The 13319-nt window shown below is 47.7% G+C and overlaps 1 protein-coding gene across 10 annotated transcripts in view; it reads left to right on the forward strand.

Annotated features, from left to right (window-relative positions):
* The window catches only part of ZFP3 (ZFP3 zinc finger protein), a 90564-nt gene that overhangs the window by 21588 nt on the left and 55657 nt on the right, over positions 1-13319 (forward strand). For 2 of the 10 annotated variants that reach the window (XM_077893091.1, XM_077893093.1), the window contains exon 4: positions 7422-7753. The exons of the other annotated variants lie outside the window; for them this stretch is intronic. The gene's annotated coding sequence lies outside the window, so the exon portion shown is untranslated. Of the gene's footprint in view, positions 1-7421; positions 7754-13319 lie in introns of those variants that run through there. 10 annotated transcript variants of the gene reach the window in all.

Genomic DNA, 13319 nt, shown 5'->3' on the forward strand with positions numbered 1-13319 from the left:
GCACAGATTCGGGCCAGGCCCTCGGCCTCCGCTGGGACTCGCGCGATTCCGCTCCGGGGGGCTTCGGGCGGCACCGGGTGGTGCACCTGCTGGTCCTGCAGGATCTGTGAGCTGCCGGCGGCTGGGCTTCGCCCCGTGGGTCCGGGTGGGCGACCCCAGCAAGCAGTTTTACATTTTTGTTCCAATTCTTTTTAGTCGTGTCCCCCACCCCGCCGATCCCGCAAGCCTGCGTGGTCTCATTCGTGGATGCCTTCTGTTTGTATTGTCCTGTCAGAGGCTTGGGACACAGGTGCACAAGGACAGGCACCAGTAACGTTTAAAAGGGCAGGTTCTGAAGTGAGAAGGCCAGACGCGCAGAAAGCTGACGGGCTCAGTCTCCTACTGCTTAGGGGCAGTATGACGCTGGCAAGCTGGTTAACCTGAGTCCCATTTGATGGATGGGTCGTTCCCCTTTCCTCACTAATATATTTTTAAAAGATTTTATTTATTCATGAAAGAGAGGCAGAGGGAGAAGTAGGCTCCTTTTGGGGAGCCCAATGCGGGACTCGATTCCAGGACCCGGGGTCACGCCCTGAGCGGAAGGCCGAGGCTCAACTGCTGAGCTTCCCAGGCGCCCTCCTCGCTAGTTATAAATGCCGTCTTTTTTTTTTTTTTTTAAGATTTTATTTATTTATTCATGATAGTCACAGAGAGAGAGAGAGAGAGGCAGAGACACAGGCAGAGGGAGAAGCAGGCTCCATGCACCGGGAGCCCGATGTGGGATTCGATTCCGGGTCTCTTGGATCGCGCCCTGGGCCAAAGGCAGGCGCCAAACCGCTGCGCCACCCAGGGATCCCTATAAGTGCCGTCTTTGATGTTGACTCAGCGTACACGTGTATTTGGTTATGTACTTGGGGTTTGCTCCAGTCATCTCCATCTTTCTTCTTTGATAATAAACTGTTACTGGGAGCTTTTAAGTGTGTGTTAGAATCTGTCTGGTAGGACCAGTCCTTGCTCCGTTTACTCTCTCCTCCCCCTTTTTCTTTTCCAGAAAAATTGTAACCATGAAAATATTCTTATATTTCTTACATTATTTTTAAGTTAACAAAATAAAGGGGGGTTTGATTTTTTAAAAAGATTTATTTATTTATTCATGAGAGATACAGAGAGAGAGAGGCAGAGACAGGCAGAGGGAGAAGCAGGCTCCATGCAGGGAGCTCTATGTGGGACTTGATCCCGGGTCTCCAGCATCATACCCTGAGCCAAAGGCAGACGCTCAACCCCTGAGCCACCCAGGTGTCCTGGGGGGTTTGATTTTGAAGGGTTTTTTTTCAGTGTTAAGAACCAAGATCTGGGGCACCTGGATAGCTGAGTGGTTGAGCATCTGCCTTCGGCTCAGGGCGTGATCCTGGGGTGGTAGAATCGAGTCCTACATTGGGCTCCCCACGGGGAGCCTGCTTCTCCCTCTGCCTGTGTCTCTGCCTCTGTGTGTGTGTCTTTCATGAATAAATAAATAAAATCTTTTTTAAAAATGAAAATAAAAGCAGCCCCCACCCCCATCACCTCCTGGCAGGCAGCCGCCTCTCTGCTGTCCTGCACCTGCTCCCTTGAGGTGTATTCAGTAAACTTCTTTCTCCTTTGTTCTGCTTCCCAGGAATTCATTCCCTGCCCAAAGTACTGGCTTCCATCCGATTGTTGCCCCACATTTGGGGGCCCCCATCCCTTGGAGAGACACCCCATTTAGGTACCACATTTGGTGGCCTAGACAGGGAGACTGCAGCCCCCTGACATTTGGGGGAACCCCACATGCAGAGCCTTTGCCAGTCCTGGGCTCTCTGTGGGTCCTCTGGGAGTCTCTCGGGACTTGCCCTTGTGCACCGGCTCTGATCCTCCCTGGGGGACTGATGGCCTCCAGCCTCGGTGACTCTTGGGTGAAGACCCAAAGCCCTGGGGGAACCAGCCAGACTGCCCTGGTCCAGGAGGGTGAGGGATGTCCCCTTTTCACTTCAGAGGGACCTTGCTCTTCTCAGCCCTTCAGGAGGCTAACCCTAGTGCCCTCCAAAGGACAGAAAGGCCAAGGACCCCCCAGTGTGGTCTGAGGGTGAACAGGTCAGATTAACTGCACCCCAGAGCACGAAGGGCCCCTGCCCTGTGCTTTCTGACTCCAACAGAAGGTCTGCTCCCAGAGTACCCCGCAACTGGCTCCAGCCACCACCTTGGTCTGCAGGCGAACACGATCCCCCGTGGTTGAGGGGTGAGTCCCCCTCCTCTTTCCCACCCGGTGGGGCCTCATGGGGGTCTAGCCGTCACTGCTGCCAGGGGATGCCCCCACGGGAAGCGCCAGGCCATTTGCCACTGCCCTCTTCTTGTGGGACCCCCTAGTGCTGTGGGACACCCTACGAGTCAGTCGCCTTGAATCACATGATCCCTCTGGGGGATGGGACGCCGACGCCCCAACGGTCTGTCGCCTTGTATAGGTCTGATCCTTTATTGGGTCCGGCTGTCTTTTCACGCTGTCCTCCGGCTGGACTTTCGCTGAAACACCTCCCCATGGTCGGCAGCCCCATAGGTGTCTCATTGCAGTCCTGGTCGTCAATCAGGACCCTGACTCAGGAGCCCCTTGCAGAATATGTGTGGCTGCCAACCAGGCTAAATACGCACCCCCCTCCTTACATACTGGACACTGGCTGGCTCGCTGTTCCTCGTCCTAATAGATGCAGGGGCTCCCCCCTCATTCGTTTCCCTAATTCATGACTGTGATCATTGGGGCCACTGTGGTTAGTCTACCTTGGGCCTGGAGCTTAAAGGAACATTCCCGAGTAGCTGCTGAAACTCCTTTTGTTTGGGGGAAGTCCCCTGTCTATGTCGGCCCAACCTGCGCTGTTTTATTCCCTCTTGTTGGCGGGAAAACACGGTGTCTGCTCCTCTGTTGGAGCTGATGAGGTTTAAAACCAGGCATCCTTGGGGCACCTGGGTGGCTCAGCGGTTGAGCATCTGCCTCTCCCCCACTCTGTCTGCACCACCATGGATGCCACCTGCATCCATGGCTCCTAGAGCATCCTTGGGGCTTCCAGCACCATTGGCAGCTGCTCCTCCCATCACAGTCAAGGGCGAAGAACATCCCCTGGGACTTGCACCACCCACATCAGATTGCCCCACCAGGGCCCCAGGTGAAAACTCACAATGGGGAACAAATTGATTGCATTTTAAGCGGACCCAGGTGAAACATAATTTGGGTTTAATTAAGACCCATCTTTAGAGTTATCAGCATTAAGTATGAGACATTTTATTCTACCAAGGTTTACTGACGGTTAGTTAAGCTCATGATCTCTGTTACAATTTGTCAGCAAAAAAGGGGACTTAAAATGACGGTGAATCTTGTCTTTCTCAGTATTCTCATGGGTCATCGTTAAGAGAGCCTTCAGAGGGGATCCCTGGGTGGCTCAGCGGTTTAGCGCCTGCCTTTGGCCCGGGGCGTGATCCTGGAGTCCCGCGTCGGGCTCCGGCATGGAGCCTGCTTCTCCCTCTGCCTGTGTCTCTGCCTCTCTTTCTTTCTCTCTCTCTCTGTGTCTATCATGAATAAATTTTAAAAATCTTAAAAAAAAAAGATAGCCTTTAGAGCCTTTGGCAACCTGAAACTTGAAAGCTTGCTTGAGTGAAAAATTGGGACTGAATTTGTTGGACACTTAGGTCTTTTTCAAATAGGATGGAGTGCTGAAGCATCGATTAGTGATCGCAGGTTTGTGCTTTTGGCTTCCTGTTGCAGAGAAAAAGGATATGTCAGTATTGGAAAACATGCTTTGGGCTTAATTGATTTATAAATGTACCATCTAAAGAGTGCTGCCGTAATGACTCACAGTTGGTTACTACTTCATTTCCACGGGAGACTAAGGTTTCTAAAAGTTAAAATTCTCCTGAATGTAATTAACTTTGACAAGAATAAGGGAAGCAACTCTGCATGTGTAAGAAAAGTATGAGGAATGGGAATATGTTTTTGTTGAAGGTAAAAGAAGGTAATTTTGTCCTAAAGGAGATAGGTTGTTTGCAGAGTAATGGCTTGGGACAAAATCAGACTACAGAAGAAAGTTTGTAGAAGGTTCGTGAAGCGAAGTGTTTGGAAAAGAATTTTACATGTGGTGGAGATGGACTAAGGTTGAAAATGAGCTGATTTTAAAAGTACACTGGTGTATAATTGAAATTCTGCTTTCTCTCTGTTCAAAAGACAGTTTTCTTGGATGATTGGTCTGCTCTTGATTGTAAACAAAGTTGTTTTCTCTCCTCTTTGCCCAGGAAACCCAAAGTTTCTGTTTTGTCCTTCATGAGCTATAATCCTACATAGGCATGTGCTTTAAAACTTTCTAAGGTTTGGTGGCTTGGTTTGTTGGGCATCTGCCTTCAGGTCAGCTCATGTTCCCGGGGTTCTGGGATCGAGCCCACGTTGGGTTCCCTGCTCAGCATGGAGTCTGCTTGGGATTCTCTCTCCCTCTGCCCCTCTGCATGCTCTCTTGTGCTCGCTGTCTCAAATAAATAAACTAATATTTTAAAAAACCCATTAAAATTAAGATAGATAAGAATTTCCAGAACTAACTAAAAGATTGCATTCAAACTGATTAAGAATTAGTAACATGGGACTAAATAAATTGAGGAAGATGATTATGTTTTTGTGACTCTTGCTTGAAATTTTGGTGGCTCTCTAATAGTATTTGCTCTTTCAGATTAAGAAAACTTTCTCTTAAGATAGCTATGACTTACAAAAATGTGATAAAGTATTAATTTCATGAACAAATTGAAGCATTTTACTTTTCTCTTTACCTGAACACTCTGAAATTCACAAAGTCTCCGGGGTGGGGGTGGGGGGTGTTCTTTCCTAGCAGTTGTCATTTGCCTAAGTTTGCTAAGAATCTGGTCTTATAAACAGGACAACCTTGGAAATATTGATTATTTTTCCAAGGCTTTCACTGAAATATCCTGTTTGAGAGAGACATGCACAGACTAAGATATGACCAGACAGCTTTTAGGAAGTAAGGTTGACTTTATGAAACATGAAGCCAATAAAGCCCCTTGAAAATGTTGGCCTGATACCTGGTTACAGAATTCCCAGCAGCCTCACCAGGTGAGTAAAGGATGTCACTTCCTGGCAGGTGGAGGAGCCTCAGGTTATTTTGAGGACCTTGGGAAGAGGAATTCACCCAGATCTATAGGTACTGTACTGCTGGCATCATGTCTGATGGCAAGTACTTGGCTTGATTTCTGGCCTAGAGAGGCTACTAAGAGTTTGATCAAGATTCCTCATAAAAAGTTCCGGCAGGGCAGCCTGGCTGGCTCAGCGGTTTAGCGCTGCTGTCAGCCCAAGGCCTGATCCTGGAGACCCAGGATCGAGTCCCACGTCAGGCTCCCTGCGTGGAGCCTGCTTCTCCCCCTGCCTATGTCTCTGCCTCTCTCTCTCTCTCTCTGTCTCTCTCTGTCTCTCATGAATAAATAAAGAAAATCTAAAAAAAAAAAAAAAAAAAGTTCCGGCAAAGGGGATCCCTGGGTGGCGCAGCGGTTTAGCGCCTGCCTTTGGCCCAGGGCGCGATCCTGGAGACCTGGGATCGAGTCCCACGTTGGGCTCCCGGTGCATGGAGCCTGCTTCTCCCTCTGCCTGTGTCTCTGCCTCTCTCTCTCTCTCTCTCTCTCTTTCTGTGACTATCATAAATAAATGAATGAATGAATGAATGAATGAATGTTCCGGCAAAGGAGATTCTAAAAGATCTATACAAAAAAAAAATAAAAATAAAATAAAAATAAAATATCTATACAGGCAATCACTGTTCTTGCTTAGCCTATGCAAATAATTAGGCCAAGTTTATTAAAATTGTACTTGTTTTTTGGACAAATTAGTCTTGATTTGGTTATCTCTGAAAATAATGGTAGATTTTAGTCCCAAAGACTTTACTTATTTGAGAGAGAGCACGAGCAGAGGGAGAAGTAGACAGGGAACCTGATATCAGGTTCCATCCTGGGTCCCTGGGATCATGACCTGAGCTGAAGGCAGATACCCAACCAACTGAACCACCCAGGCGCCTCCAATAATGGTTTAATTTTATTTATTTTATTTTATTTTTTAAATTTTTTTTAAATTTTTATTTATTTATGATAGTCACACACACACACAGAGAGAGAGAGAGAGAGAGAGAGAGGCAGAGACGTAGGCAGAGGGAGAAGCATGCTCCATGCACCGGGAGCCCGACGTGGGATTCGATCCCGGGTCTCTAGGATCGTGCCCTGGGCCAAAGGCAGGCGCCAAACCGCTGCGCCACCCAGGGATCCCATAATTTTAGAGAGAAAAATTATGTTTCAGTAACACACCTTTGCAGATATTAAATTCTAGTTCTCATGGTCTTCAAATGCTTGTTGTTTGCCAAAGCTCAACAACTTGAGGTCAACTTCAGAGAAGTTGCCGCAGGAGCTTGTGTATAGACTATCTTCATGCTTGTTATTCTGTGGAGATAACAGGACCCCATGGGGATATGATTATTTGAACAGCTAGAAAATGGGATGGATTCTCCAACAATCTGTACAATTCAGCTAGCACCTTGACCAATTCTGTATGGCTGGGATGACAAAATCACTCCTTACAAGCCAGAGTGCACCGTGCTCTATGGAGTTAACTATGGACTTGTGGAAATAAGGGTAACCCCACTGTCTTCGTGATTGGATTGACTGATGCACCTGGGGATGCCCATAGCTCCCTAGAAAAGTCTTCTCCAAAAAAATTAAAAAAAAAAAAAAGAGAAAAAAGAAAAGTCTTCTCCCACTTGCCAGCGAGTCCTTGTAATTAGGATATTGTTATGGCTAAACATGAAACAAAGAGGGCTTTTTTTTTTTTTAAGGTTTATTTATTTATTTGAGAGAGAAAGTGAGAGAGCATGGAGGGGAGCCGCGGGACAGGCAGAGTTGGGGAAGCAGGCTCTCCTGCTGAGCAGGGAGCCTGACATAGGGCTCGATACCAGGACCCCAGGATCATGACCTGAGCTGAAGGCAGACACTTAACCCACTGAGCCACCAGGTGCCCCAAAGAAACTTCCTGATGGTTTCATCCCTTTGCTGTGTTTGTCCTAGAAGCCACCTCTGTTGACATAAAATAGCAACTAGAAGTTTTAGCCAAGTACATGACAACCACCTTTAATAAAACCCATCTCGAGGTCACCCACAAATTCAAAAGGTGGCCCTCCAAAACCGAATGGCCCTTAATATCCTGACTGCAGCTCACAGAGGAACCTATGCTTTCTAAAAACAAGAGTGTTGTGTATGGACTCCAGATTTCCATTAAAATGGGACAGGGCTTCTAACTAACATGAATATTCACATTGACAGTTTAAGCCAATCCCTCCCTTCCCTGTAATGATTGGTTCACCTCTCAGAGTAGAAGATTTTGTCATCTGTCAATGTCCTCTCCCTAGGGTGAATCGTCTCCACCATTAACGGCCACTAAAACCAGTACGATCCAGAACCTGACCCGTGTTTCTCAGGTAACCTACATCCAGAGCTTACATCTGGGGATTGCATAGACCTCAAGACTCTTTGCAGGACAAAAAGCCACTTGAAGCTGTCTGGGTCAGGCCATACTAAGTTCTCTTGACCCCTCCAACAGCGGTGTAAAACTTCACGGCTTGTCCCTTTGGAGCCATCTTTCCAGAATCAAGAACTCCCTGACTGCAGATGAGGAGCCCTCCACCAAGCCACAGTTGCTAGCCTGTTGGAGATGTACACCTGTTCTTCAAATGACACTTGGGTGATGCACATCCAGGGGCCTAGGGGACCACGCATCCAGCCCGTCCCTGTCCCTACTCTCTCACATTCCATTATTCTGTTTTATCTTAGAAAAACTCCGTGAAGGGATCCCTGGGTGGCGCAGCGGTTTGGCGCCTGCCTTTGGCCCAGGGCGCGATCCTGGAGACCTGAGATCGAATCCCATGTCGGGCTCCCAGTGCATGGAGCCTGCTTCTCTCTCTGCCTGTGTCTCTGCCTCTTCCTCTCTGTGTGTGTGACTATCATAGATAAATTAAAAAAAGAAAAAAAAAAAACTCCCTGAATATTTTCCTCCCGAAACATGATTTCTCCTAGGCTTCGTTCTTGAACTTTTCCTTCAGGGTGACCTCTCTGAATGTACTTGGTCAGAAATCATACCTTACCAGGAGCTGTCCCCACACCCTGGCACCCCTGCCCCCCACAATGTCCTGCTGTCATGATACGATCATCACCCCTTCGGGGGACAAGGTTTGTCTTTCTCGTAGTAAGCTTTGGGCTTCCTCCTTCCAGACCATGCAACACAAGGATGGATTTCCTGCAAAGAAACCTGCTCATGGCTCTCTTGGCTTCTTCCCTTCTTAGGACCCCTGAGGTCAGGGGTCCCTTTTCTTTAATCTCTTTGTTTAACTTGTCTCTTCTATGGGTACCTGGGTGGCTCAGTAGGTAAAGCATCTGCGTTAGGCTTAGGTCATGAGCTCAGGATCCTGGGATCAAGTCCCGGGTTGGGCTCCCTGCTCAGCAGAGAGCCTGCTTCTCCCTCTCCCTGCTACTCTCCCTGCTTGTGCACGAATTCTCTCTCTCTCTAATAAATAAAATAATAAAAAGCAACTTATCTCTTCTAGAATCCAGCAATTCCATATACGAATGATGATTCAACAGGGATTGCAGCCCATACCAGGAGGGTCCCCTCCCCAAACCCATAGACCTGACCACCAAGGAATTTCACCCAAATGGCCTAGTGGTGTGTTAATGTAATACCATGCTCTGATCTATGACTGCACAGGACCACCCCCCCATGGACTGAGAAGCTCAGGAGGGACATCTCTACACCCCACATTCAGCAGGAAGAAGCCACTGCAGATAATTTGTTATCAACGACCAGTAGGAGGGAATGTAGAGGCTTTGCCTGTTTAGGCAAACAGGCTTGAACCATGGAACCCAGAAAGGGTCCCGCAGTGACCCCCTGGCTGAACACAGGCTTGTCTGTCAAAGGACCCACCTCAAAATGGCCATAAGCCCTAACTGGCCAATGGGCTCCTTACAACCAGGCACAGTTACCAAAAAAGGAAATTCCATTTGTCCCCAGAACTCCTCATCTTCTCCCTTTCAAACCGGCCCCTGCCTGCCGCCTCCTGGCAGGCAGCCTCTCCTCTGCTGTTCTGCACCTGCTCCCTCGCAGTGTATTCAGTAAACTATCTCCTTTCTTCTGCCTCCGGTGAGTTCTTGTGACCTCCTGCACCACCAGCTCCACAGGATGGTCGCCCCACATTTGGGGGCCCCCATCCGATGAGGACAGACACCTCATTGGGACACACAGTGAGTCCAGGGGTAGACTGACTTCCGGGAAGGCCAGAATTCAGGAGTTTAAACCAGCCATAAAGACTTCTTTCTCTCCAGCTCTTCATTTTGGTTGTCTCTGTGTTGGTTTCATACAGTCTTTCTCGGCGGAGGTAGATTTGAGTTCTCAGGCTTGTGGGAGAATGTGTGTGGCAATTACACAGAAAAGGATGCTGATTGGCTCCGTGTGGGTCACACGTCCAGCCGCCAGCAATCCCTGTATCCCACGGAGGAGGTGCTCTGATGGGGGGGCTTGGATTCCCGCGGGGATGGGGAAGGGAGCCACATTGCTAGGAGGCCTCTCAGGTGATGACACGACAAGGCAGGTGTTGGGTTCCCGAAAACTGAGACAGTTGTTGGGACAGGGAAAGTGGCCGATGTCCACCCTGGGCCAGCGTGGGTGACGGCGTGGAGCGCGTGCATGCTCTTTGGCTTTATCCCAAGGGCATCAGACACCTGTCAGGGGTTAACCTGGGCGGAGTACCTGGGTGTGAGGAGGGGGGCCTGTATCCCACTGCGGCCACCTGAAATCCTGAGACTCTGAGACCGAGCCAGCACTGCCCAGCCCAGCTCCCTGCGAATTCCTGACTGTAGACGTGAAGGGGCTAGCGAAGTGATTGCTGTTTTCAGCCAGTAAATTTGGGAGTAACTGATTATGTGATAAAAGATGCTTCCAAACGGAAGCATCATTTGCTCCATCATATTCTCATCTGTCCATCAACAGCTTCACTTACGATTAAGGCCATTTTCCCATCACTTTTACCTACTTGGTGATGGATTTCTTCTTCTGTCAGAAGAGGCGGCACTTTAATTTGTGATAAATTGTCGTTGACAGTATTTTTACTTCATCATACATCCCCTGAGAGACAAGCTGTCAGCGTGACAGGTGGAGGTAGACCTGAGTGATTGTTAAGTGGGAAGGAGTTTTCGCAAGGAGACTAAATGGAAGCTAGTTGATGGTTAACGATTTTCACATTTTGATGAAATTTTTCTACCCAGACTCATAATTGTGGAGATTTAGATAATGAATATCTAGGGGATGCCCAGGTGGCTCAGAGGTTGAGCGTCTGCCTTCGGCTCAGGGCATGACCCCAGGGTCCTGGGATCGAGTCCCACATTGGGCTCCCTGCAGGGAGCCTGCTTCTCCCTTTGCCTGTGTCTCTGCCTCTCTCTGTGTCTCTCAGGAATAAATAAATATAACCTTAAAAAAAAAGATTATGAATATCTAAAAAAACAAGGACATCCCCACCCCAACAGTCATCTTTAGGGCAGGAGTGTTTCCTTACTGATGAAGGCTCAGGACACTCGAATATTTTCATTGTTACTGCAGTGGTTTTAGGTGGCCTTTGAAATCTTCATGATTCACTGTGGCTTCTAATGTTCTAGGATCATAGAGGTGGGAGGCACCCCATCCTCTCTCCTTCCCTTCCACAAGACTTACTGGGCTCCTGTATGTGTATCAGCAGCAAACATTTATTTGTTTCTTTTTTTTTAATTTTTATTTACTTAGGATAGGCACACAGTGAGAGAGAGAGAGGCAGAGACACAGGCAGAGGGAGAAGCAGGCTCCATGCACCAGGAGCCCGATGTGGGATTCGATCCTGGATCTCCAGGATCGCGCCCTGGGCCAAAGGCAGGCGCTAAACCGCTACGCCACCCAGGGATCCCTGCAGCAAACATTTATTGAGCAATTCCAATGCACACCTGTCTTTTTCTGCATGCAGTTTTTTTTTTTTTAAGATCTTATTTATTTATTTGAGAGAGAGAGTGCACACAGAGGCAGAGGGAGAAGCAGATTCTCTGCTGAGCAGGGAGCCTCATGCAGGACTCGATCCCAGGACCCCGGGATCAGGATCTGAGCTGAAGGCAGACGCCTCACTGACTAAGCCACGCAGGTGCCCCATACTGCATGCAGTTTTAAAAATCTCTCGCTATGTAAATCAGAGACCAGGCAAGGTCAGGGAAAGAGGAGAGAAAGAAAGAGATTTTTTTTAAAAAGATGTTATTTATTCATGAGAGACACAGAGGGAGGCAGAGACACAGGCAGAGGGAGAAGCAGGCAGCTTCCTGCGGGGAGCCCAGTGCAGGACTCAATCTCAGAACCCCAGGGTCATGATCTGAGTCGAAGGCAGATGCTCAACCACTGAGCCACCCAGGAGTCCCTAAAATGATCTTTAAACGAAAAATATGATCTATTACTTTGTTTTATTTTTTTTAAGATGTTATTTATTTATTTATTTACTCATGAGAGACACAAAAAGAAAGGGAGGCAGAGACACAGGCAGAGGGAGAAGCAGCGTCCATGCAGGGAGCCTGACTTGGGACTCAATCCCGGGTCTCCAGGATCAGGCCCTGGTCTGAAGGTGGCACTAACCCGCTGAGCCGCCTGGGCTGCTCCTATTACTTTTTTTTTTTTTAAAGATTTTATTTATTTATTCATGATAGTCACAGAGAGAGAGAGAGAGAGAGGCAGAGACACAGGCAGAGGGAGAAGCGGGCTCCATGCAGGGAGCCCGATGTGGGATTCGATCCCGGGTCTCTAGGATCGTGCCCTGGGCCAAAGGCAGGCGCCAAACTGCTGCGCCACCCAGGGATCTCTATTACTTTGTTTTAATCATTGGTTTTACCGCTTGCTCTGAGAAATGTTAACAAATTTACCAAAACTGTCTCATGTACATCAGATCACAGAAAACCCTCTCATGTACATCAGATCACAGTGGTAACAATGGTTATGTTGCTTCTAGAAAGGTCTTTTAGTAAGTGATTCAGTTCTCTGAATAACCCCCAAATCAAACACGGGCAAAACATTCAGTTATTTTTGTCTTCACAGCAGAGGCCATTTCGCCCAGAATTGTGTGGACCACTAGGTGGCACTGGTTTGTTGCCAGCAGTGACTTAATAGCTCAAAATGTCTTAAATCTTTTCTTTTCAGACGATAGAAAATAAACTTACCAGATATCGAGAATCACATGACTCTTGGCCCTTCCCACCTGTGACCTAAAAGTCTACCTTGTGAGAAAAAAAAAAGGCTATAAAACCAAGTTACATTTTTTTTTTTTCCAAGTTACATTTTAAAGCGAGTTTCAGGACACTATTTATACTTCCGCCCTTTCTCCCTCACTGCCTCTCTCACTTCCACAAATATTTATTGAATGCCCACCATGTGCCCACGCTTTCTAAGTCAGTGAAAATACAGTGATGAGCAAAGCAGCGGTAGTGCAGCACCTGTGGATCCCGTGGTTCCCTATGGATGGGCAGATCCTGGCGTAGTAACATGATGTCAATGTTGGGTTCACTGCAGAAGCAGATATGAAGATGTTTCCTAATTTTTAAAAAGATTTTATTTATTTATCAAGCCAAAGACACAGAGAGAGAGGCAGAGACTAAGGCAGAGGGAGAAGCAGGCTCCCTATGGGGAGCCCGATTAGGGACTCGATCCCAGGACCTTGGGGTCACGCCTTGAGCTGAAGGCAGATGCTCAACCACTGAGCCCCCCAGGTATCACTGTGGAATTATTTTAAACTAGGTTAGTGAGACACCAGAGATGTTTTTTTTTCACTTTGGACACCAGAGATTTGATCTATGAGATGTCGATTGAGTATCTTTTCTAAGCAATAGCGGGAAAGGCAAGGTACTATTTATTTTTAATGTCCTCAGAGGAAGTTTGTCTTGGGTCACTGAGATTTGCATTGTAGAGATCTAACATGAAATGTATTGGAAAATTTATTTTTGTTTGGTGTCTCATGGGAGGTAGAAGTGTACAAGTTATGCAAATAAGCTTTTTTTTCTTTTTTTAACCATTAGGGAAATTTCATTTCTGGTAAATGCCACCTCCTACAAGTTTTTTAAAAAAAGGTTTTGTTTACTTATTTGCAAGAGAGAGAATGAGCGGTGAGGAGGGGCCGAGGGAGAGATAGAGAGAAGCAAATTTCCTGCCAAACAGGGAGCCCTGACTTGGGGCTCGATCCCAGGACCTGGAGGCCACTACCCCA

This window comes from Canis aureus, chromosome 3 (assembly GCF_053574225.1).
Source record: "Canis aureus isolate CA01 chromosome 3, VMU_Caureus_v.1.0, whole genome shotgun sequence".
In the NCBI taxonomy this organism is placed as follows: Eukaryota; Metazoa; Chordata; class Mammalia; order Carnivora; family Canidae; genus Canis; species Canis aureus.